Source organism: Ambystoma mexicanum, chromosome 12 (genome assembly GCF_040938575.1).
Source record: "Ambystoma mexicanum isolate Mex_15411 chromosome 12, UKY_AmexF1_1, whole genome shotgun sequence".
Taxonomy (NCBI): domain Eukaryota; kingdom Metazoa; phylum Chordata; class Amphibia; order Caudata; family Ambystomatidae; genus Ambystoma; species Ambystoma mexicanum.
The window spans coordinates 1,123,015,499-1,123,041,275 of record NC_090936.1 but is presented as its reverse complement, the minus strand read 5'-3'; positions in this window follow the sequence as shown (position 1 = coordinate 1,123,041,275).

Below are 25,777 nucleotides of genomic sequence, written 5' to 3'. Positions count from 1 at the left end.
AACTTGCTTATTGCTCTTAAATCATTGCTAGTGTTTGTCTGATACCATACAAAGCGGCTCCCATGAGAATTTCAATAATGTCAGTGAATTAAACCATTTTTAGTGTTTTACCCCATGCATTCAAAGCCAACTTTAAAACCATTTTTGATAGTTTGCCAATCAATTCTGTTTTTCTCTGGTGTTTGTGAGGGGGAAGTTGGGATTGATACTATTTGCTTCAATTCTGCATTCCTGAAACCTGTACTCTCTCCTTCTATTTCTTTATATTGCATATTGGGGGGATTGAAGAGTGTGCAGGGGGAAATAGTAATCACATTGCCATTTGATTGAACATACACAAATGAATTATGTCAGTGCTGCATTATTTTTCCTCATCATTACTCCTTGTGATTAAAGAGATTGTTTAGTGCGACATCACCCCATTGGTGATCAATGTTACCCATTAAAATAGTGATATATATATATATATATATATATATATATTTCTTTTTTATATATATATATATATATATATATTAATATATATATATATATATTCAGTGAAAAAACTTTGTTAAAGGGACGTTATGGTTAAGTTGCGCTGCTAAAAACGTATGAAATTCAGTGAAAAAAACTTTGTTAAAGGGACGTTATGGTTCAAAGTAAAACCGAAAAACCCCTGAAATTCGGGAGTTATGGTAAGATAAGCAACCAAAACTCGCGCCACCAAGCACTGCTAACACAAACACCCAGGACATCAAAGATGACATCACAAATGGCATTGATGACATCACTGATGACATCATATGGCTGGCTCTCCCTTTTTTTCCTTTACTGACATATCTAAGCCACATAGTTTTCTTCAGTAACAGTCAGGAAGTAAAAATTGAAAAGGTACTATATTTGTAGACTTAGGATGAAGTCAAATCATATGAAACATATACATAGCGGAAGAAACAGGCTTGAAAGAGAGCAATACTTTCTGTGCATGAAGATAATCATTAGGGTTATCAGCACTTTCTCATAGTTTTATTTTTATTACTCTACCTTCCCTGTATATGCTCATATTTGTATACATTATACTCACTCTCCTTTCCTTTGGGTGCAGTCACATCATGTGATACACATACATATGGTAAGTAGCATCTTTGAAACAGAGCAATAGTTTCTCTGCATAAAGACAATCAGTTAGGTTATGAACTCTTTCTGCTACTACTTCTGCTTTTTTGTTTACTTTACTGTCCCTGTATATACTCATATTTGAATGTGTTGTTGTCTCTTTGTGTTTTGTCTGTAATAATTATGTATTAAGTGGGTTTTATTATCTACTTATTACATGTTTCACAGTACGCAAAACTCTAATAAGAAAGCAGTTATCATTTCACTATTCAACATGGCAAGATTATGAATATGGCACCTTCATCATGTATGCTGCACACACTGCCAATGTTTCTGCATGAGTAGCTTAGTGTACTGGATAGAACTTCATAATATAATCCTATTTATATCAATGCATTGCTTAATTTGCTTAATGCACTAATTAGCTCATGATATTAATCCCAATGATCCTTGACAGTTTTTGGTCAGCATTATAAGAATCCCTTGTACAGAGTTTTTATGAAAAGTAAATGCACATGTGATGTCATCAGTGATGTCATCAATGAAATGTGTGATGTCATCTTTGATGTCCTGGGTGTTAGTGTTAGCAGTGCACGGTGGTGCGAGTTATGGTTGCTTATCTTACCATAACTGCCGAATTTCAGGGGTTTTTCTGTTTTACTTTGAACCATAACGTCCCTTTAACAAAGTTTTTTCACTGAATTTCATAGGTTTTTCGTAGCGCAACTTAACCATAACGTCCCTTTAACAAAGTTTTTTCACTGAATTTCATAGGTTTTTAGTAGCACAACTTAACCATAATATCCCTGACTTCATATGCATGTAACATAGAACATACTGAACCCCAACATAGTGATTTTGATGTCCGCGGACTACTGCCATGTCCGCGGACATATCGAGAATCTGAACGTGGTGAATGCAAATTTAAATAGTGTGCCCCATTTACCCTTTGAAGTTGGCTCTGAAAAGAGCCATTTTTTGGGGGGGTTTTTTACAGATGCTTGACAGACACCTGTTATTTTGTATTTTTTTTCTTGTTTTTTTTTCTTACTTTACTTCTAAAATCTTCAAATCACCTTCTCCAAAGCAACCCTTACATTCCAATATAGAAAGGCATTTCCTGTAAAAGATAAAGAGATGCCATCTTCTTTAAAATTAACAGTATTACTGGCATCAATATTCTCATTATTACAGAAGAACATACCAGCTCTAAGCATGAAGGCACACATGCCTCGGTTGATGACACACCTAGCAATGTTTTGCTGAGGACAAAAAACTGAACTATTGTCCCATATTGCCCTAGGTAGTAATCCAGAAAAAATTAATTTTGCATTTGGAAGGATCTTCATTACGGCTTGAACCAAGCGTTCCAAATCAGCCATCAAAGTAGGGGCACTGACGTTGCTCAAATGGAAAGCATCATAGTGCAAAACTACCACATGCGGACTGTTCATCGTGGCCATATCCTCACAAACTTGTACAATTCCCTGTACATTGCAATCAGGCACAGTGCTCCACATCACCTCCACTCCTTTCACATCAAAGTTCTTTTCAACATGCCTGCATCAAGCGTACTGTTGTAAACCGCAAACATATCTCCAAGCACCAACACCCTGACTTTCTCTACTTCTGCCATCTTCACCACACACAGTCTCTTTCAACACAAATCCACAACCTCGACATCTGATGGGTAATACGTACAGTCTTCTTTCCATGTTGGATTTGCTGGAAAACCCCGGATGTAGCACGCCCTGTCCACGGACAGCCGCGGTCTCCGCGGACCGCGTAACTCTTCGACACTCCTTCTACCATTTCCACTTTACTCTCTGTGCCATTCCCTCATTGCATACAGCTAAGCAGTCACACAATACGAAGAACGTCCTCAGAACACCTCCATTTTGTTTATTTTTGAACATTTCAGGACAATTATCATTTCATTATTCAACATATTGACATTACAAATATTATACTTTCATCTTGTACGCTGCACACAATGCTATGTTTCTCCATTAGTAGCTCAGTATACTAGATAGAACCCCATAATACAATGCTATTTATATCAATGCATCGTTCAAAGCACTAATTACGGTATGATATTTATTGCATGATCCTTGACACTTTTTTCGCAACATTATAATAAAAATCCCTAGTACACAAATTTCATGAAAAGTAAATGCACATGTGATGTCATCAGTGATGTCATCAATGACATTTGCAATGTCATCTTTGATGTCCTGGGTGTTAGTCTTAGCACTGCACGGTGGTGGCGCGAGTTATGGTTGCTTAGCTTACCATAACTCGCGAATTTCAGGGGTTTTTCGGCTTTACTTGGAACCATAACATCCCTTAAACAAACTTTTTTTATTAGCACGCAAACAATATACAAAGATGTAGTGTAAACAGAAAGTTCTTACAGATGGCTTTACACAGAATGTTGCAAAGTAAGCATTTATGCTCGTTCACAGTGAAGGTCAGCTGCTTTCATTTTTTTCTCGCGGCCCGGAGTGGTCCACGACTCCCAGTATAAGGTTCTATTTTTCTTTTACCTTGACAGACAGAGATTGTGCTGAAAGACTTCTTTTGAAGAAGTGTAGCAAAAACGTAAGACACAATAAAGATGAAATTTCTGAAATGAAACCACTTTTGTATATTATATCACTTTGAGAAAGATCGTTGGCACACGCGGAGTCGTATTTGGGACTGCACTACACTTGGACAATGGAAAATGCATTTATAATGTAAGTAACCCATTAGATTATTTTATACCGGAATATAATAACAATAGCGTGGCATTAAAGCCCGGTCAAGTTGTACTTGTTCGTTCAATGTGGTATATTGTTTTCTACTGCGCACTATCACCGCCAAATTGATCCCCTGTGGTTTAGAGGGCTCTGAAAAAGGCAGACGACACAGGAAGGGTTAATAGAAATAATTTAACTGGTCTGTAGCCTGTCAAGCGCTCTGCTCGCTGTGCCACTTCACTGTAGCTGGTCAAGTGGCACAGCGAGTAGAGCGCTCGCTTTGACATCCGTGCACAGTCTTGCTAACGCAGGTTCGAATACCGGCACGGCCAAAGTCAGCCTTTCATCCTTCCGTGGTCGATAAATGAGCACCACACACTGTGGGTAATAATAAGCAGCGCTGAGATACCTGACGGTTCTTAGCACTATATAAATGCGAAAATATTATTATTTTATTATTAACATACTCTGTTGCACTATCTTCGCTAGCAAATAGTTTCACGCCCTAATAAATAAAATGAATATTTTTAATAAAGATAGGCTGGTGAGACTAATTTATGTTTTTTAAAACAGGTATGTTGCCCCATTTTGCCAATGTCACGATTTTCAGACTCCAGCGGATGGATTGTTCAACTGCCAGGTGCAGCTCCATGTAAGCAACTTCATGACCCTCACCATTTTATGGGACAATCGCCAAGGACCAATATGCCCTTACGCAGTACTAGCGGCTAGAAGCAACATACCAACCGTTATGGTGGTCTAATGCCTCGTTGTTGGAGCAACCTTCCGATTATCAGTGCAAACATTTACTGCTTTTATCATAAACCAACAGCCTATCTACCGCAAAGGAACAGTGCGTGGCTCAAAATAAACTTTTGCTGATCGACAGCAGAGACAATTGCAAATCGCGGAATATTCACTAAACATTTCATATGAAATAAATGTACTTTACCAAATGTACAATCCTGCTGTTTACTTTTAAACCACAGTTTCATATTCCGAATTGTGGCGCACTGTGTTCTAAGCTGATCTAACACCCTCTGTACCGCAAAGGAACATCGCGTGGCTCAACATGAACTTTTGCGGATCACTAACAAAGACAAATGCAAATCGCTGAATATTCTCTAAACATTTGATGTCAAATAAATGTACTTTACAAAATTTACAATCTTGCTGTTTGCTTTTAAATCACAGTTTTATATTCCGAATGGTGGCGCGCTGTGTTGTGACATAATGTGTGTTGTCTTCCGGGTTCTGTGTAAAGTCACGCAGGACTGGAGACGACTGGGCGCGTTTGATGACGCACCCTGTAACGTCACGGAGAGAGGCGGGGAATATGAATGCTTTCATAATGTCAGGCTTAGGGGCGGGAGATATGATTTAGTGTTGCAAAAGCAAGTCAGCCAGGTCAATAGCGCCAGTCATAGGATTATCACATAATGTCGGCGCACACCAGCCTGATTTATCGTTTCTTTAGTGGGCAAAAAGTCGGGTGAGGCCCATAGGAAATTGTACTATCAGCGGACAAAAGGAGGGTTCGTAGAACACTTTCAATCTGACAACGAACAATACAAACAATGTTCTCAGAACACCCCCAGTTTGTGTATTTACGAACATTTAAATACACCGCAAGTGTTTTTAGCTCAATTTTACCTTCCTTGCGAACAAAAAGGACACATACTCCGTCCTCTGAACACCCTACCATTTAGTTTTTTTACAAAATGTCAGAACAGCCGTGTTCTCCGCGGACAAATCGAACACAACAAAAGCGTATAGCACATAAAAAAACAAAACATTGAACCTATCTCATACTTCCCCACCCTCCCCAAACATTCTTACACACCAACACACTCCACTAAATACAATTTTTAATCCAAGTTTCACCACGCTGTCCGCGGTCGACAGCAAATACAAGATGGCGGGCGCCACAGAAAATCTGACGCGCTCCACGCCCCATGCCGTCCAATCAGCGACCACGTCACATGTCTGCGGATATGACGCAAGCCCATGGGCCAATCGGGTGCTGTCCACGGAGCGAACAGGAAAGTCCGTCCGCGAAGCGAACACAGATATCACTAATTTTTTTGCCTTACATTTTGGTCATTTTAAAAAAAAATACTGGACGGATTTACACCAAATTTGCAAAAGCACGCATTTGGGACCAAGCCACCGCTCCTGCCGCAAATTTGGTATAAATCCGTCCGGCGGTTCAGGCTGTAGCCGTGCGCAAAGTTTTTTCCCATTATGTCTATAGGAAAAAACAAAAGTTTTGGGATCCCCCCTATAACTTTGTCCCCCTTAGACCAAACCTCTCCAAACTTTGCAAAAAACACTGGGCCATGTACTTTTTTTGCAAAGTTTGGTGAGGATTCATCCAGAGGGAGCGAAGTTATAAGCCACCCAAAAAGTGCTCTTCCTATGGAAACACCAACTTAACCATAACTACATGGACGCTGCCGCGTCCATGTAATATATATATATATATATACTGTGCAATACATAAATAAATATTTTTAACTTTGCAAACCAGCCTGATTCCTGGTTCAGTGCGACCGGGGGGGGGGGTTAAAAGAGAGGGGCGTGATATAAGTGGTACATCGTTCAGAATAAAGAACTTATAGACAACAATAAATAATTAAGTGTTTCAGTTGTGCATCCCACGCTAGGTATTGACTTAGGTGAATTGCCAGATTGAAATCATTTACAAAACATATACTTGAATATATCTGCTGCAACAGAGGATGCATACAAAATACTTTTAATGCTTGCTTAATACAGAAACGTAACAGCTAAAAGCAGACATTTTGGATATGCTCAAATGAATGGAGAGCTTGAAGGAGCATCAAAGCTGCAGGAAAAAGAACTCACTGAATTAGCTAAAAAGTAGTTCGAGCGCAGAGTTCAGTCTGCAGCAGTCTGGGTCGAGAGAGGAGCTGAAGCTACTGGTGCTGTGGAACAACTTTCTGTGCGTTTTGTACTTTGTGCTGCTGGGCAAGTGTTCCTTTAAGGAAAACAACATCCACTCCCCTTAAAAACTAGGAGGCCTCGACCCGCAGGGCAGCTGAGACAGCCGAGGAACAAGAGGCGGGCGTTGCCCAGACGAACAACGGAACAGAGAAGTTGCACGCCAACAAAATCATGGAGACAACATCAAACGTGATCGAGGTGAACATAACGGCTTTTCAGTCACCCTTCGATGTAACTGACATCGAGCTACGGAGATAGAAGTACCTTCACACCACATTGATACAAGTCTTGTGAAATTTACTTTTCCAGATAAAGGGCAAGATCCCTGCACAAGCTTGATAAACACAGCGACCATCACAAATAGCGCAGGAGCCAAGCTTTTTGCTGCAGGGTCTCTCCTCAAAGCGGTGAAACAAACAAATGTACACAAACTAAACACAGATGCTATGGAGAGCGGATTGAAACGAACTCTGACGAATGCCACGTTTAACGCACGGAGCACACCACATAAATCCATACGAACGACATGCCCACAAACGGCGATACCTCAGATCAGAGCTCCAAAACCACATATGTATGAAGTGGATCTGGCCGGACGCGAAGCTCCGCTCACTGAACGTCTCAAAGCAGACTTTGAAACAATGAAGGAACGCATGTCTGAGACCTTCACAAATAACAACAAAACAAAACCTTCGAGCCTGCCAACTGCGAAATCGCTGATGGAAGTTAGGCGCTGCGCGCAATACAATCCACATTTCAACACTACAGCTCAACCGCACATCGATGAGCCAACTGAAAGTGAGGATCCGGGCGTCACTCGTCCGGCCAGACCGGTCACACAGACCTTGACCATCAACAACCGAGACAACGGACCCCCCCAAAAGACCCTCGAGAAGATGATAAGTGCAAGGCCCCCGTCCCACTGCTCCACTCCAAAAACACAACATGACTTGAATGGTGGTCCCAAGCGGACAAACGAAATCACAGATCGTGTAGCACAAGGAGACATCGAACCGAGCAATTCAAGCGACGAAAATAACTCAATGCACGGCCACATGGAGATTTACTCGACATCGAAATCAAACTTGTCGGCAGCAGCCGCCATACAGATTCACAACAATGTCTTGGCTGCAACTTCACTTGCATTAATCCCGTTCACCAAGCTCTACGAAAATCTGCATGAAACGGTACAAAACAATGGGGCGATACTGGGCCAACTGAACGAAAAGTTAACAAAAATGGAAAGCATGAATACAATGCTGCAAGAACGCCTCAACAAGGAAGCCGAAACCTCTACATTGTGGCTTAACAGACTGAATGAAATAACAGTCCAAGACATTCTAGAAAAAAAAAAAACTGATGGAAACCATGATCGAATGTATGAACCAAGTGATCAAAACCAAGAGCAATCCAAAAAAGGTCCATGAACAAAGCCCCAATGATAACAACGTGACAAAATGGGCACAATTGCCTTCTGATCCCAAAAGGATGGACCTCAAGAGCAACGCTGACCAACAAGCTGGGGTTAGGGAATACCTGAGGACCTTAGACGAAAACACGACTCCCCCAGGCAAACCCTCAAATAACCTGCTTACCGCTGAGAGTCACTGCACTCACCCCACTGAGACTAAACAAGTCAGTAACATCGAAGGTGCAGCTCCCGTTTCAGCTACAAGTGACAAGCCAGAAGAAGCGACTAATAAAGATTGCCGCCAAAAGAATCAAACACCACAATCTCCGGCCATAGCACATTGCTCATTACCAAAAATGTCATTCGGAATATTCACTGGACTTGCAAAAACCCTGACGACTGCAAATTCCAAGCAGAGTGTGCAAGGAGCAAGTTGCTGCCCTACAGTCAAGAGAAAAGAGAAAAAGAAACATTGTGCGCCGAACAAACAAACCAGCAATTCAAAGAAATGTATAAGAAACTTAACCACACCTGTTAAATCAGGGCTATTAGAAAGGGAAAAAAAAGGCGAGTCATCAAAACCAAGAAAATCGGAAGCGACGAAAAATGCTGAACTCACAATGTCTAAACCACAGAAAATAAATCCCAAAAAACACCAAAGATTGGATTCGGACACACAATCGATTCAATCTGTGTCATCATCTGAAGACCTATGCAACCTTTCGACCTACGACGACGACTATGGGGACGAACACAGCCTAGAGGAACGAGCGGCTAGTCCGACACATCTCAATGCACTGGAACTTGAGGGCAAAAATGCCTCTAAGAAAAAAACAAATCCCTGGCTGGTAAAAATGCAGAATGGAACAAACTCTGATGGCGAGAGTGCCGTGAAGAAAAGACCAGGAAATTCGGGGAGAGGCCTAGGAAAGGATAGTCACACAGCCTCACAAACTGAGATGAAAGAAAGCCAACGATTCGCGGACTCAGATTCGAAACCAAAAAAACAAGCGAAATTGAATCCCAAACTGGCAGCAGCGCAGAGACAGAAGGAGCTAAGCCATGTCGAACAGAAAATGAAGGCGGACCTCAAGCCACCAGCCTCAAAAATCCTCATCGCGAATGTATTCGAAGATGACAACGATGTCAACCTAAACAGAGGAAATGTCATGCGACTTTTACACTCACTACCGGCTCTAAGAACGGTGTCTTCCCATGACATTTTAATAGTTGAATACATTTCGGAAGCACATGCAGACAGAGTCCATCTCCATATAAAATCGCACGCTGTACGAAAGACCATACTGGCTTCAAAAGAGAATCTCCTGCTGCTTGGCTTTGAGGTCTCGTAAGTATGGACGGAAAAACTCAACAATCAACCCAAAAACAGAGCAAACAACATGAACGAGTCAGGCCATACAAAGCGCAGGGATGAGTTAAGACAACTTCTAACGACAACACCAAACCTACAACAGTCGAGAGATAAAGGGAAAACTCGAAGGAGCAATCATTAGCTAATCCAGAGTGTTGAAAGCAATTGGTCGACACTGATATCTTGGAACACACGAGGATTTCATCATCTTTACGATGACTTTCCAGTGGACCTAAGTAACAACTTCGGAATCTGTCTCCAAGAAACATGTCTGAGGAGCCCGCCGGTGAAAGATGGCTATGTGACTTTGTTAAACCCTGCAGGAAAAAATGCACAAGGTCGCCCGTTCTCAGGACTCATAACAATGATAAAAATTGGAATCAATTGGGAAGTGCTTGAAGCTGAGAACCCAAACATCTTTGTGCAAAGCACGCTGTTACAACACCACACTGAAAAAACCTCTAAAAAACACGTTTTAGTCAACGTGTACTGTAACCCCGCTCAGATAACCAGTGAAAAATTTGTGTCATCGGTAATGGCACTCATAGACAAACATCAACAAACTGATCGCGAAATCTCCATCATTGTCTGTGGTGATATGAATGCAACCTGGTTCAACCCAAATGGGACCCGAATAAAAGAACCCAAGAAGAAAAGGTCACCTCACCTGTCAAGAAGTGCACTATGGTCAATCGAAATGGACACTCGCGATTGCGATATGGCAAATGGACAGGTAGAAGGTGATCTACCACCAAAGAACACCTGGCACAGCATGGGCCACAAGAAAATCTTGGATTATATATGGTTATCTAGACACTCTTGGCATGAAATCATGAACCTGAGAATAATCGAGACAACTAACAGCGATCACAACGTCCTAGTTCTGGCCATGACCTTACCCTCGAAAAAACATACCACGAGAATGGTCCAGAGTCTCGAGGTAAACAACGGGCAAAATAGATTAAGATTAAACAGTAAACAAATAACTACACTGACCAAGAACTTCCAAAACTTGACCATGCTTGACGAAACGGCTCTAAATTATCGCTCGCTTCTACCTCGCACCAATAAAGGATCCCTCCTGAAGATACATTCAAATAAAACTCACATCCATGCTTGGAGCACTAAAGTTATCGAAGAAAAAAAGAAGACACAAAAAGAAATTCGTAAACTGAAATTACAAGGAGGCCTGGACACATTCGTAAAGATAAAACAACGGAAGCAAAAATACCGCAATTGGGCGAAAGCCTTTGCCTTCCTTCGCGATCAAGAACGAGGCGAAGCAATGTTGAGACTTATTAAATCGAATAACTGTAGAGAGATCTGACAAATCATAAACAAATGCTCCAGAAATCATGCGGACATAATGGCCAGTGGGGTCACGGAAAGTGACTGGAAAAACCACTTCAATAGAGTGTTTACGAACGAAAACAGCATCCCGATCCTCGCACGTGAAGTAGCGGAAGTTGAATGGGACTGCAACGAGAAAGCCGAAGACATATCCACGGCAATCACGAAGCTGAACAACTCACGCGCGGCCAGGCCTGATGGCATCACCAATGTGATGCTGAAAGCCAACAGAGACGAATGGTCAAACTTCATCACCAAACAATTCGCAAGGATCGCAGAATATAAAAGAATACCACACTCATGGACCACGGCCATTATAGTTCCAATTTTCAAGAAGGGCAATCGGGCCGATCCTGCCAACTATCGGCCGATTGCCCTACTAGATACATTTGGCAAGATATTTGCGAGCTTCCTACAAAAGAAACTATCAGCATGGGCAGAAATGAAGAAAATCAACAATTGCCGTCAAACTGGTTTCACCAAGGGAGTCGGAACAGAAATCAATCTGACCCTGGTAAACATACTAAAACTGGACTGTCTAGAAAAAAGGTCAAAGTTATTCATAGCCTTTAACGATATGCATCAACCATTTGACGCTATAAATCGTGAAAAACTATGGCAGAAACTAACAACTTGGGGGTGCCCAGAGAATTTATTACAACCTATAAAAGCACTCCACACAATGACATCAATTCAGATAAGATTAAATGAAAAAGGACTCCTCTCAGAAGCCGTGAGCACTCAAAAGGGAGTGAAGCAAGGTTGTCCGCTTGCAGCTTGCTTGTTCAAACTATTCATTGCAGACGTGCCCTTGGCACTGAGTAATGTGAAGTGCTTTCCACCAAAAATAAATGGACACCACATCAATTGCATAACTTATGCTGACGATATAGTCCTAGTTGATAAAACCCAGATAGGACTGCAACGTCTACTGACACAACTTTAACACTACATGACCATCAATGAATTAAAGATAAATGTTACCAAAACGAAAATTATGCAGATCAGAGCAGTAAAAGGTAACAAAAACAAAAACATTCAGTGGAAGATTGCAGACACACCGATTGATGAAATTGAAGAAATCAGATACCTAGGGGTAACTATCAACAAATCAATACAGGAATGGAGCTTGGCACAAGATATTGCACAACATATGAAAACGTTGGCAATACAAGGCAGACGCATTCACAACCTTTATGGCAAATTCTCACTAATTCCAGTAAGAACGTTTTACCACCAAAAGGTAATACCAGCTATCACCTACGGGTCCGAGACAGGGTGGAACCTGGACCTTCGAATTTGGGCAAAACTTGAAAGTTTATTTTGAAAGAGGGTGTTGCAGCTACCAAAATATATATCGATGATCGCCATCAGACACGAGCTAGCCCTAGACAAACTATATTCAAATGTGCTCTGGAAGTCGTTAGCTCTGCTACGAAAGATGCACATGCCAACACCAGAACCAGCCTACGAAATAATCGCGATAAGCAACTGTCAACACCATACAGGCTTAACACAGAAATGGACACAAGGAGTAAAGGCGATAATGCAAGCAGCTGATATAAAAATAGAGTTGTTGCTGGCACAACCACAAACTGCAAAACGAAAACTGCAAGAATGGTCATGGATGAAAAATCTGGAAAAGCTAGAAGGCCTAACAACCTCTCCAAAACTCGGACACACAAAAAATAAATTAAACGTAATGCCAAGATATCTGGTGCAATTTCCTTCCCGATATCACCGCGATAGATTTCTTCAACTCAGATTAAATGCCATCAAGACTAAAGAAATGTTATTCATGAGACATGATCAGGCAACCACAGACAACCTATGCAGACACTATGGGATCGAAATAGAATCAACAAGACACTTAATAACAGAATGCTTGATGCTCAAAGACTTACGAACTCTCCATTTAGGAAAGTTTGCACCGTTGAACATGAACACGGACGATTGGTGGCTTTGAATATTAAGTGGAAGCTCCGTCCACCTATCATGTTCAGTGATAAACTTTATAGACACAGTGTTGTGCTTATGAGGACGAGAAAGCTAAATCAAAAAGAAAGGAGTCGAATACGACCTGATCAACTTGGCCCAAGAGTACATGGAAAGAAAATGTGAATAATAATGATAGGATGCAAAAGTTTTGTAATAAAAGTTTGTAATAAACTACATGTTACAATAAAAAAAGAAATAAAAAAAAATAAAAAAACGTAGAGATGAACAAATTGGACAGTACCTGCACAGCATGCCAAGGTTATTAAAGAAAAGGGAGCTGTGGGCTGGTGGATGAGATAAACTATTCCCAAGCACAGACATACAGCTCTTAGATTAAAGAAAGAAAGAGACAACCCTCAAGGCCCATGAGCTCATTAAATAAGACTAATACTGAGAGAGAAGTTGCCCAAACAAGTCTCCAGTGCACAGTGTAGGTTACAGCAGCCAGAGTAAAATAGGTTAAAATCCTGGTAAAAGCTGAACATAATAATTCAAAACATGATCACCTCACAAGTGACCTAGATTCGGAGAACAAGGCTGTTCATTAGCTCCAGGCACAGAGAAACCAAGACCTTCACTCTCTCCAAATTCTCAGAATAAAAGATACAAGATAGAACCCAGTTCAAAGCAGAAGCCCTGGCTCGTGGCCTAGGAAATCAGAGATGGTGGGTTACAATTAGGAAAGGCGGCACCCGGATGTCATCCCCCTGCCATAAAATATTGCTCATGTGCTGATGACCTGCCAAGGAATCAAGGTTGGTGCAGTCAATTCCAACCAATCAATGTTCTCAAATGGTGTTGTTTTGCAACAGTTGCATTAACCAATTAAGTAGTGTATAGATGACATGTATTCACCATTATCAATCTAGAGGTGGTCCTAGGTGGAGCCATGAGATAGAGTAAAACCAATCAGAATATCAACTCCTATAGAGTTTATACTTATATGATACCACTAAACCCATCCCACAATCTCATAGGTTTTACTAACCCAGATAACATTGCGACATCGGAAGTGATGTATTTTTGCCTTTTTAAACTGTTGTTTTTCCACTGTGAAACTAGAGAGCTGTGTGACTTGTTTGCTTAACTGCTTCCCCTTTTTTACAATTGTTGAATGAAACAGGCCTTATCATTCACACTGCCTCTTCTGTTTTTGTGCTTGGGATTTCCTGGCCAACCTGATCTGCACGGGGCTTAGACTCCGGGCTGCTCCATTACATATGGTAGCAGAGCCAGGATGATTGGCCAGAACCCCCCGGAAGGTGGAGTCTTTTCTGTCATGAGCCTGCGGACTGAGAAGTAACACATGGAGACCGGAGAATCACTTGTGAACTTTGAGAGGTTTGTCAGGAGCCCCCTTGGGAAAACCCCTGGCCGGATACCCGTGGAGGTGCCCTGCAGGGCAAAGGGGAGCAACCTGTTGAGGGAGCACCGATACCGGAGGCATTGGCTGGCCCACAGAGAATGTAAGTATAAGAGCATTGTAGTGACAAATGCAGGTGGGAGGGAATTGTTTGTATAAAGTGGACAAATTGACAACAGGAATGACGCTAGCAATCAGGGACATAAAGAACTTGCTTGCCACTACCATTGGTGAGCTGGCTGATGACATATGGAGAAGGGTGGGATACCCTGGGGTGACTGCACAAAATACAGCCCATGATGGAGTACCATTTAATAACTGCAGGGCAGATGTAAGGGGGGCACGCCGAGTACAGTACTCAGACACATCAGACATGAGTGCGAACATGACATACAAGATGCGTGAAGATGAAGACCCTGTTGCATAAATTGAAGATGTTCAAGAGTGATGGCGTCTTGAGATGATGGAACTGTTGGACAAAAATGTGTCAATAGTTTTCACATATTATGTCAAGCGCTACCGGAACCAGTGCAAAGTCAATTGTAAAAACTAGTAGAGATGGAAGCAAAACCATGGCCTAAGATACAATTGACCATATTCCATCATCATTGCCAATTATTACAAGAAATGTATAGAAAGAAACTTGAAGAAAGAAAGAAAGACAGAGCAAAGTTAGTGGTGGAGATAATTATTTCAAAGTATCAATGGAAGGAGCAATGTTGACAAGCTGAGGGGGAGTGGTTACACCAGAAGTGCATCAAGGACAGCCAATGGCTAGAGGGAATGTTGCAGGAAGGGGGGAGTATAATTATTGGCCGTGAGGAAGAGGGTTTGCCTCACAAGGGAGAGGGGTTGGACCTCAGGTTCTGCAAGGAGGAGGAGGGTTTATCGGGGGAAAGCCATGACCTCTGGCACTCCCACAGCAGTGCTGGAAATGTGTGAAGACGGGATACATGACACAAGTGTGTAGAAGTGGGGGAAGGATGCAACAAAATTGGCAGGGTCCAAGAGGGGTGACAGCATATCCTCGGCCCTATAGCATAGAGCCACTAGAACATGATGTCCAAGATCACATGCAATATCTGACACCTGTGCCACAAATACAACATGTACAACAGCCGAAAATGCAGACACAACAGCCACTACAGATACAGTAAGTGCTGATACAAACAGAAACGTGCATAGCAGAGCCGATATAGGAGGGAGACAATATACATGACTGTGCAAAGTACCCTGAATGTTATGATGACATACCCAATGTCAGAGAAAATGCTCTCAGGGGGGAATACACTTTATTGGCGGTTCATCGACTATCAACCAGGACTCAGAGGAAAGGCCCACTGGGACCACAGTAGTAAAACTGAAACTGGATGGCAAATTTGAGGTAGTGGTGAGAGCGAGATGCCCCTACTTTTTTCAGCGCCAGCAGACAAGCTAGTACCACTCATTGTAACCCTTAACATGCATGAGGATGAAGAGATGACAGTGTACTCAGGCTCCACCTATGTGACGACAACAGTGCATGTAGGACTGCCAGGTTGGAAAAGGTGGGACTTCCTGCATGCAGATGGCACACCAGCTCCATTATTGGACAGGTTCCAAGCCGCACTACAATTCCTTGCAGCAATGAGGCCACAGACACAGAAGTATCTGAATTTGACACATCACCTAATACACATATGAGAGTGTGTAGCATGATGATGAAAGAGGTGTTTAATTCTCTTCCGTAACCAAAATAATTGAACTGCAGGGACGTGCACCATAGGAAGAGCAAGAACTGTGGAAGAGGAGTGGGTGCTCCTTATCCCCTACTACTGCAATGCGGCGGCAGAACAGCATTGGTAAACCAGTCATGGCCCTTGCATTCATGAATATAGCATTAGATCCGCTCCAGCATCCTGCACATTCAACACGAGAAAATCATGCAGCCTTGATTTCAGAGCATTGTTTTTTCTTAATTTTGCTCAGCATGTTGCCACTGTTATAGTAAAATGCACAGTGTGCCAGAAATTTACTTTAGGGCATACACTGAAAGTAGTGAGAGGAGCAATAGCCTGTCCTAATAGGCCTTTCCAACATTTGCAGATCGATTATGTAGATATGCTTCAAAATTCAAACAGTTACAGCTACATGTTGGTAGTCATGTGCCCTTTCTCCCGATGGATCAAAGCGGGCCATTGCACCCACCCCGATATGCCAACTGTGTGACCAAATCCTTGTTAGGGAGGAGTTCCCAAGATGGGAGTATGCAAAGTCCTTCAGTCTGATAACAGACCACACTTTGTGAATGAATTGTTTGAGCACATCACAATCATACTGGCTATCAAACACACATTCTCTTCTGCTTATTACCTGAAGACAAAAGATGTTTATGAGAGGCTAAATGGCCTCTTCAAAGAGAGGATAGCCCAATAAAAATTGGCCCTGAACAAAGCATGGCTCCACTGCCTACCCTTAGCATTATTTTCACTACGAAATGAGCCTGGTTTAGACAATCACCTGACTCCTCATGAACTGGTGACAGAACGCTGGATGCACATACCTCTTGCTCTTCCCACTAGAGCATGAAAAGATGCCTAGAGTACCACTGTCAATCTTGGAAATAAAAAGCATGACTATTTTGTTGCTATGACAGCAAGTATTTCTTTTATGTCTCAACAGAATCAAAAACGGCAGGTGGGGTCGAAGAGGAATAATGAAGACAACCAACATCCCGACCTACAGAGCTTGCTCCAACCACTGGCCCAATACGCTGTTGATCTTGTTTATGTAAAAAACATTACTAAAGCAAGATTTTATTGTCCCTTTGTGGTAGAGGAGGTAACTCCCCCCCACCGTAAGTACAAGGAAGAAGAGAGCTGGCTTCTTCTCAGCAATGGAAAATCCTTAAAAGGCGAGACCCACCTGCTGTTAATCCCAGACTTTGAAATGGAAGAAAATGTGACGAGGGTCCAGACATGATCATCACCCAGAAGCAGACACCTTTTAGGGGAAAGTCAATAAACAAATTTTCTTCCCACAAAGACATTTAACCAGCTAGAACACATTTTTCCCTACGAGAAACATACTCACTTGCACAATAAAAACTACCTGCCCTTATTTGAACCCTAAGACTAGGTTTGTTTTCAAACAGATCCTCTTAGCAATCACGATGCAATTATTCCTATAGGTACCCGCTGATAGTCAGAAGATCAATGCGAAAGTTGATTGATCTTTTTAATTCTGCCAAGTAAAGGTTTTTGGTACGTAGATCGCCTAACGACCGATCCTCCTTCCATCAGGTAAAAACGTTAGCAGTAATGATCCTAGCTGCCTTTTTTACCTTCTGATGTTTCTACCTCTTTATTTTCATGGCATTATGAGAAGTGATTCTATATAATATACCCATGAAAATGTATACTAAAATTATGCCTATACCTATGTTGGATAAAGCAACAATTCAACCCTTCCCTGTTGACACTAAACAGATTAAAAGATTAAGACAAGATACAGAAACCCATTTCCAGCACATACATTCTTATATGGTTGGATCTTCCCAAATAAGCTACGCTATATGGTATCAGCACATGACCCAGGTAGGGAGAGGGACATCTGATAAGTGCTGCTATGTGTGTTCTGTCATACCCTATGCCATAGGCATTTCTATGCTTTTTATAGCCACAGAAAAACCTGAAGAAAAGGCACACTGCATGACACATCTGGCATTCTGTTTAACCTGAGGACAATTCCAGGGGCAAACAGTGTCCTTAGTATGGGTAAATAAAGCAAAGTCCGAAATTGAAAGTAACTGTGCTGTGAGGTTGGCATCATGAAAGACGACACAGACAACAGATTCAAAGTTGAACGTTTTTTTACTAAAGAAAATATCAGGATGGAGTGAGGCCTAACTTGCCCTATACTAAGGTGGGATTTCCCTACCTAAAGAAACTAAGCAACATCAGTATCAGCAAGTTCAACGTCAAAGTTTGTCTGTGTCTAAATCCTATACCTGCCCTGCCACCTAACACAAAACAATGTGTAGGGACATTAACCATAACACAAATAGTGTTCCAGACATAGAGTTATGAGCTACCTCCAGGTCTGGCTTATTCGTCAGCCTTCTCTCCCAAATGTCAATAAGTTCATCACACAATTTAATTTCTCCACCTTTTAGTGCAAGATTAAATACAGTTCTATAAAGGTAAGGATGCCCTTCCACAGGTTCAACACAGTTCCAAGAAAACACAGCTCCAAGCACCAAAACATAGAGCTCCTTTGCCCAAGTTTAATGTTATCATCTAAAGGCAATTTTTCGAAGCTTTAGTCTCTCAACTGGACTTGTATAACTCACGATCCCTTCCCTAAGTCTTGGTGACATAAAGAGGGTCTCTGGTCTTGGTGCAGTTTTCTACCACACAGTTCATCCATTACAGGTCAAGCAACCAGGAACGTTCAGGTTTCTTTTAAAAGTTCAAGATTTTATACAACAGTTTCCTACAGTGCAGCTTCAGCACGTTACTACCTTTGTTTCTTTCCGTTAGTTTACCATAGGTGTTTCTTTCATGTAGTTCAATCTCTCTTTGCCCCTATAATCCAATAAAGGCCAGCTTACTTATTTTACTCAAGGCAGTATTCAATAATTGTGGCTTTAATTCAGTTAATTCAGTCTGGCATTCAATAAAAGTAACAGTGTTTGTTTCATTCAATGCGTTCATTTACATTTGCTTGTTTCAATCAGTTAAACATTTATTATAAGTAACATGGTTTAGTTCATTCAATGCGCTAAGTTACTTGCATTCCTTTCATTTGTTCAATATTCACTATAAGTAACGTAGTTTGCTTCATTCAATGCATTGGGTTATTTTGGCTTACTTCAGTCAGTTCGGCATTTAAAATAAGTAATGAAGTTTGCTTCATTCAATCCGCTAAATTACTTTTGCTTACTTCATTCAGTTTGGTCTTCAAATATAAGTAATGTAGTCTGCTCCATTCAATTGACCATTACTTCTTGTTCGGTCCCCTTGGAGCACCCTGGGTATTTTAAGTGTCCTTGACAATTACCCTATATCAGTGGCTCCTTCTTCCTTCGTCCTTCTTTCTTCTTCACACACTCACCAGCTATTATGCAGAGGTTAGGCTTTGTCTTCCTGCAGTGCCTGCTGCCTGTCTACCCCGTTTCGGGACCTACAACCAGTGTTCACCATCCAGTGGGATTCCAGGGTCTTTTTGTAGCATACTGGCATCTCCACTTCTCTTCCCGCACAGCTTCCTCTCTGGTCCTTCTGCTCTCCAGGTTTCCCCAGTCTCTCTGATGGCTGCTGGTGACTCCACATTTTATGCAACTGTAGTTGTCTACCAGGTTGTGGGTGCGAGTCAAGGTTTTGCTTTACCTGTCCATAATTAAACAAATCAATGGCACATGCCTGACCTTCAGACTTCTTCTTCCTCCCAGTACTTGAAAAGGCAATGGAGGTAATCTTCACAGCTCTGAGTTGTTTTTTCCTCGTCTAAGTATGCCACTGCATCTTCAATGGGGAGTGTACTGGAACACTTTTATCAGGGGAAAATAAGGTTGACTATCATGAGGATAAGCAGGATACCATGCCTCGCCTAAAGGTACCTCACTCCCAATCCCCAATGATCTTCCACCCAGATGATCCTCCATTACTTGTCCGCCCCCAGGGTCGGCATCCAATAGCGATGGATTTTCCCTGGCCACTTGCTTAGGGGATCAAAGGGAAGTAGGAGTGACAACACCCTCAGGTTTCTCACAGTACAAGAAGTCCATGATAAAAAGGGAAAAAATAAACCATGTAATAAGATATGAACAACCTGAGGGACTCAGAGCAGTATTTAGAGTTGAAGAAAAAAGAATGTTGTAATGCAATGATAAAAATGGGAAAGAAGTAACCAGGTGTTGGGAGCGAGGTTAACCACAAATAAAGGGAACAGCACCTACACCTCAGGGGTTGACCGACGGACTGGTAGTATGCAAAGTATTAGCATTACTGAAAGAATAGGAAGAGTTGTGGTAAATGCAGATAAGATGTGCACTGAATACTGGCCCAACATTACAAAATTACTCAAATGGGTCGATAATAATAATATGGGAGGACCCATGCAAATAGTGCCCTTATTTAATGCTATCTTGTGCTTCCAAAATAATGGAACAGTAAACATTGGGGAACGCAGAGGATATAAACAAGTGTTTGACGTTCCAGGAATGAAGGCAGGGATTTTGGTGTTAATGGATCAGTACTGGGCTTATGGATCCAAGGCATACAACAAAGTACCTCCAAATTGGGAAGGACTGTGCTCCCTAGTGCTAATGAATGTGCCAGCTATAGTAGTACCTCAAAGCAATTTACAGACCACAAACTTTCTCAAAATGAATGTCTACGGAGGAAAAGATTCTTCATACTTGAATGTGAAAAAAGAGAGAACTATTTCTCAGCAAAATCAGTAGAGGCATACAACAATATACCAGATGAACACAAATTGTTCAGTAAGACAGCAGTGATTTTCTCTACTAACTTTCTTCCCCGACTGCAAAATGATGCAAATGCAAAATGGCAGCAAATCACAAGGTGGAAATTTCTGCACACAGTTAACACTACAGTGAGATATTTTAATGCTATCAGGGAACAGTTAAGGGCCATAGGATGGATGAATCTTCAAAACAGGTATGCCCTTGACCTTATAAGAGACATGAAGGGTGGTGTATGTGCGAACATTGGTGCCTCTTGTTGCACATACAAACCTGCTAATGATGAGGATACTTATGTTACTAACCGATTTGTAAACAAACATGATAGAAAAAATGGAAGACATCCTGAATGAAGATTGTCTCTCATATCTGCTCTCTTGGGTCTCCGCTTGGCTACCAAATGTGTTCAAAACACTGCTAGCATTAATGGTACTGATATGAGTGGGTTTCTACCTTGTGAGAGTAGCAATAAGCCAATGCAAGAAGACAGTTAAGAAGCCCATAGCAATGAAGATAGTGATAAACATGGATACAACAATGCACAAATGCATGCAAACTAAAGATCTAACTCATTTGGACTTAAAGCAAAGTCCTCTCATCCCTCCATAAAAAAATTCTTTGGTCTCCGAGACCCCCGTAATTATGTGTGACGATGGATATTCTGCAAACCTGATGGGGAGTGCTGCTATATGACCTGGAGCATAGATAAACAGATAAAGCATTCAGGTGACATGGTGGGGCAGTGGTTGAGCAGGTTGGGGATACCGAGAGATGGATGAATATGTCATCTACGGTGTCGGCCCCTTCCTCGCCTCTATATCACCCAAATGAGAGAAGCATATCAGTCCTGACAACTACCCTCTCCACCGCCATACTGCAGATACGAAAGGTATTATTCATTAAGATGACCTATCAACTTTACCCCAGAATGATGGCAGAAGAGATTAGCCTACATGATCTGGCATATATGGACATGCTGTAACCAAATAATGATGAAAGCAAGTGATGTCATCACACTTATGACACATGTAGACACACGAGACATGAAGCAGATATTAATTCATCCCAAAGCTACACGAACATCAGGTCAACATGCATTTATACATGAATAGGAATCATTGCTCTCAATAGACACAAGAAAACATATACTCAAATATATCCGCTGTAACGCAAGACACATATTAAACACCTAAGAAAAATGTTACAGCATGGGCAGCTTATGGCGCTTCTCCCTGTTTTTATGTGCTAGTATAAAGTTGTACTTGCTGCAAGTTTATGGTTCTTGACCTGAGACTGTACAGGAAAATGAAGTAGCAACAAAGATGAAGAACCAATTATGCTTGCGCTTGCACTCTTCCAATGTGTGCAGTAAAAACTGCTAGTTTTTTTATGATGTGTTCCTCAGCAAATTTTAATTTCTTTTTTCATTGAATTGATTTCATTCATATGATCCAACTTTTTACAGACATATTTATCATTCCTTTGTTCATTGAATTGATTTCATTTTTTGAATATATTTCATTCATACAGTGCAACTTTTACATGTTTTTCATTGAGTTGCACTTATTTGTGTTACTTCGTATTGAATTCATGCGCCATAGAAATTAAAATAGACTCCACACAATTCTTTGTGATAATAAGTAGTATTTTTGTATTTTTGTACAGTTGCCTATTGTGATAACACGTGTTTTGGCGGATACCACCGCCTTTTTCAAATCAGGGCTATTAGTGATGTCATAATTACAATTGTGTATAAACATAACAGAAAAACCAGCCTGTGGCCCAAAACAGACAAATGGTGTCCAAGAATTGCAAGTTTTCAAAAGAAAATCCCATAAAGATTGGAACGTGTATAATAAGTATATATGTGACCATTCCCCAAGTTCAGATAACAGAAGTTGGGATTTAACCCATGACTGTGTACACATGCCAAAAGAATACCCACTAATCAAGGCACAACAATTAGGTAAGACTATAACAATGTGAACCTATTTGCAAGAATATAAAATGCAACACGTTTTAATGGTGGTCTCTATGTTATCTAATCTAACTGACTTTATTATTGTTTTATTTTTGTGCATTTTTTACCTGAAAATATCCCTCCCTCTCCCCCTCCCTTCATGTCTGTGTTATCTGAACATGGGGCTCTGCATAATAGGAAGCTGCCCTGTTATTACTGGAATCCCAACACTGCTTCATAAAAACAGGAGCATTCAGCATTCTTTAAAATCAAAAATATATGGGGCTGATTCAAGTTTGGTAAACATGTTTCAAGTAGAAAAAATGACTTAGGCACTCACTTAAGCTATTGTTTTTGCTTAGTAAGTCAGCCCAATACACACATATATGTGTGTCTGATTTACTTAGTGATAAAAGTAGTTTAAGTAAGTGCCTACATCATTTTTCTACTTGTTTTTTTAGCTAAGTAAATTTAGTCTTACTTAAGCTAATTATGTAGCTTAGAAAATTAACCACATATCTCTTTAGCAAAACAAATTGATTCTAATTAAAAGTCAATTAAATGAAAGATGTGATTTATTATTTGGTAATCTCCATTCACCAGAAAAATCTCCCCCAATTTACTTTGTAATGAATTTGCAAATGCGTTTATTTAATTAACTATATTCATTTGATAAAACATTTTCTTTTTCACTGAGGCATTGTGAGTTACTTGAGTGTGGCATTAATGTGCATGTATTCTTTGCTCGGAAATGGGCTGCTTGCTCTGATGTGCTATGTGGAGAACTGATAGTATTTAAACAGACCATGGCATTATCTTGAAAGTCGGAGTTGTTGAGTCAATATTGGGGTGATGTGAACCTATTTTTGATACAGACCATAAATCCCAACACTGATTTCTGTCACATTTACAGATCTTTAGGAATGCAGTATTTAGAAGTTGGTACTCAAAGATTACCAGTGAAGGTGGTCATTCCCCAAAATACAAATCCCAGCGCAGATAAAACAGATACACCCCAGTAGGGAATTAGACCAGGAGAAAGATTGCAAGTTAAGTAAAGGTTTATATAGTAAAATGGTGCACGCAGAGGACTCTGCTGCTCTGAGAGTGCTCTGTCAAAAATACAGAAACAACATATCTTTATACAAACATCTCGTCATCGGTGACAAACAGTATAGGGGATGCATAGTGCGAGCTCATTGGTGTACCACAGTGTTGCAGTATGTGCCATACTGGGGTGGTGCAGCTCGATTGGTTGGTGCAGCGCTGTTGCTTCATGTGGCACGTGGGTCAGCTGGGCTCATCTGGGTGGGGTGGAGGTCAAGCTGGATCCGCAATGTGTGATTGTTCTAACTAATCTAAACTACACAGTAATCTTTGACATGCTATGAATAATGTAACACATAAAACTTATACCAAAATGCAGGGTCGCCTATAAATTCTGAGCAAACCTATACATATTCTTAATCTGTGCCTTTGTGGGGCGGCGGTGCAGTGGTCCTTTTTGCCATGTGGCCTATCTGAGGGTTTCGATCTGAGATTTATTTGCTGTGGTGCCTCATGGTTCAAATGAATAGATTGGTAGGTGTTAGTCCAAGAGGAATGTATGATCACACAGGATTAGTTATATTGGGGGCAATCAAGGGTGGTACATAGGGAAGGGTCTAACCAACTGCTACCCGAAAGGAGAATAGAGGGGCAAAAGGTTGTGCAGAATAATTTCTAAAGGTGGGGGCTAAGGAGCAGGAGCAGGTTTGTGGAGATGGATTTATATTCAAGCCAAGATTTGTCTCGGTCACGCACAGGGCAGTGAGCTCAGAGGAAGAGAAAGAATACAGTTTTCAGTTTGCAACAATTTGCGCCTGGGCTTCTGTGAGAACTGGGCTGGTTTGGCACAGACAGGGGATGAGATGGTGGGAGCTGTTCGAGCTGGCTGTGCGCGGCACTGGGTGAGGGGAGACGAGGCCTTTTAGAGATCATTGTGTGGCCTAGTACAAAAATTGAGTCTGATGTGGCACAAAATGGAGTTTTAGTGTATCGTCCCATGGCTTCTTTCCAATGTCGTTAGTGAAAGACAAGGGGGGGGACGTCTCTCCACGATGGGATGAGCAAATAGACTTATTTTGTGCGGAATGTTCAGGGTGGGCATACAGACTCTTCCTCCCTTACTCCAGACTGCAACAAAAAAACAAAAAAAAAAAAAAACAAATCCTGTAACAGAGCCTCGATTGCCCGCGGGCTGTGTGAGCGCTTTAAAAATGCTAAATAAATAAAAAATACATAAATATCTACCTTGAGGTTGAAATGTGATTCTAGAAGGGGAGAGATCTCTACTGTTCTCCACAGAGATGCAGTCGTAGGGATAAGATGGACTTTAAGGGACTCTGGCTGTCTTATCTGACTTATGAGTTTGTAGAGGAGAATACAAAGATAAGAATACTTTGTGTAAGGGAAGGATAGAAATGTGCCCAAGACCAGAGATAAAGTCCAGACTATGAGTTGAGGGAACCAAGCACAGCAATGTTTGAGTGTTTTGGCCGGTTAAACAGATTAATTCAGGCTGGAGTGTAAATATGCAGATCCGTCATCAAAGCAGAGTAAACAAACTGTACGCAGGTATTAACAGGTTTTTGCCAAACAGGAAAGCAGAGTAGGTGCCATGGCAGAATCAGTCAGCAGCAGGGTGGTCAGAGCAACCAGTGGAGAGTGAGGGGTTTTTGTAAGCAGAATGGTTATTAATACAAAGAAGCAAAGCCACTGGTGGGCATGGTAGGACATCTCCAGGCAACAGTGCAGGCGAGCTAAGAGAGCTGCATGGAAGAAGGAACCAGCAGCATGAATGCATCCGTCTGTGATGAGGGCTGCAGACAAGCTGGTGACCTGACTGGATGGCAAACTGGGACACAGTCAGTTGCAGAGCAGATTTCGAGTGGTCTCTTATCAAGGCTGAATCTTGCATACAATATACAAGGGTGGCCATTAACATTGTTGGCATATGGCTGGACATCATGATCTCGGGTGTGTGCAGTCTCAAAGGAAGACTCATTGCTC